Raw genomic sequence first — 2229 nt, forward strand, 5'->3', positions numbered from 1 at the left:
TGTGAAAATTCCGTCACAGTTCCTATGATCACTGTTTCATTGCTTTATTTGGGTGATTTCGAAAAGTTTACTGGTTTGGCCACGTTTGTTTGTTGTAGTACGGAGTAAGACTGATGGCCTTAATCTAAGTTGTCTTGTGGTTGTTGTTTGACTTGCATCCCACTGGTATTTTTGTACACAGCGTTGGTGTACGGTGTTTTTTTCTTCAATATTTTGCTGTCTTTTCTTGGATTTTCTGTTTGCACTTAGTCACATAGTCACTTTAAGATGTTTTCTTGTTCATGTTTTTGTTTTTTGTTTGTTGCGGTTGCATCCGATTCAAGAGCCGAATGGCTCACAGGGCTATACCTAATAAATGAACTTGAACTTGAACTTGCTTGGTCACGAACGACGATCGGAGACTTGAGGACTTTTTATGGCGTATTTATCCCGGAGTAGAACAGCCCCGCTCACTGTTCACATTCCGCTTATAACTGCTCAGGCGTGGCCGGCTCCGCCCCTGGCCATGCCCCCCTTCTCGATCCTTCGGGAAGGTCCGGGCCCCCAACCACGTGACCCCCAAGCTGCCCCCCTGGGGCTCCTGACCCCCCTTTATCCGGTCACGTGTCCTGTTGAGTGCCACGACCTGACACGACCCCCGTGACACCCGCCTACAGCCCCCATACCGAGCCGCCACAGTAGTGACGTCATATGTCCCTACGCTCGTACAGTCCCGACATAGTAGTGACGTCATATGCCACTACACATGTGTAGTGGGTTCGATTGGGGCGCACACTAGAACTGGAGGCAACGCCCGGGCTTTCTCGCCCGGGCTTTCCCACCCGGGAAACAGCAGCGGCGGCGGCGGAATCCTCTCCCCGCGGCTCCGGAGCTCCCTCCCCGACGGCGGCGAAGCAGCGGCGTGATGACCGTCCCGCCGCTCTGCCTGCAGCGCCATCTCGCTCTCTGTCACCAGGGCTGCAATCCCCGGAGCTGTCTGGAGAATGATCGTCATGCCGTCCTCGTTTTACGACGGCATCCAGGTGAGTTGTTTTCTACAATTAAATTTCACACTTTCTGACACCAAATGTAGTGGGTTCGATTGAGGCTGACACTAGAACTGGGGGCAACACGTTTATTAACTAACACAACAGCTACTCTTAACGTTAACAGGATAACGACATAGGGTAGTAACCACTGCTCCTAACTTAGCTAACACACGGGGGATACTATATTACCGTACCAGGACAGCTCAACACGCTGCCTGGTCCACTAGCGGAGACTGGAGACCGAGGATCGGAGATGGCAGCTTCCTTACCAGAGTTGACCCAGCAGAACAGCCCCACTCCCTCCCGGGACTTGGCTTATAACTGCTCCGGCGTGGCCGGCTCCGCCCTTGGCCACGCCCCTTTCCAGATCCTTCAGGAGGGACTCTGGGTCCACATCACGTGACCCTCACACCCCCATGTGGGGGGGGGGGGGGGGAGACACATCCCCCCCAATATTAAAATATGCTCAAAATGTCCCCCCTAATATATTTCTATAAAATAGATTTCTGTTTATATGATTGTGGTTATGGTTGTACTTTATAAATCTCTAATCTCTGCCATTACATACAATGAAACAAGAAAAGGTAAAAAATAAAAAAACAGAGCAATGTAATACAATACACTAAAAGTCCATCGTATGTGTTAGTGATTTTTTTTATCTTTTAGGCAGGATATGGCAGGAAATTCGTGTTCAAATTTGGATTTTTTTTTTCTGGGGGGGGGGACCCCCAGACCCCCTGGAAGATTTGGTCCCCCCCAATGTTGACTCCATGGCTACGGCCTTGGTGTGAATACACCGCTACACATGTGTTTAAGTACGCTATGTACAGAATTAGTGACCACCTTAACAAGTGTAATCTTGGAATTTCGCTTTGGATGCCTTGAATTTGTGCCACAAATAAACGACGCCGAGTAACAAAGGTGGCAGTGTGTGTAGAGTGGACGGGTCAATCCAGGCACCGGCCTCTGCGAGGACGTGAACTAACACGCCACACTACCCCCCTCCCCCCCTAGGGGTTTAGAACACGGCCACGAAGCTCATCGTTCATTGTCAAATGTAAATATGTTTTGCGCGAGAATATATAAACAAGGTCAGCCAACACCTCCTCTCACCCTCCTTCTCTCGACCGTCCCACCTCGGCCACCCAGTTCATCGCGCGCGAGTTGGACTCCTAGAATCTACGTATTTTTGTTTTTGCGA

This window comes from Lampetra planeri, chromosome 40 (genome assembly GCF_965212315.1).
Source record: "Lampetra planeri chromosome 40, kcLamPlan1.2.h2, whole genome shotgun sequence".
Taxonomy (NCBI): Eukaryota; Metazoa; Chordata; class Hyperoartia; order Petromyzontiformes; family Petromyzontidae; genus Lampetra; species Lampetra planeri.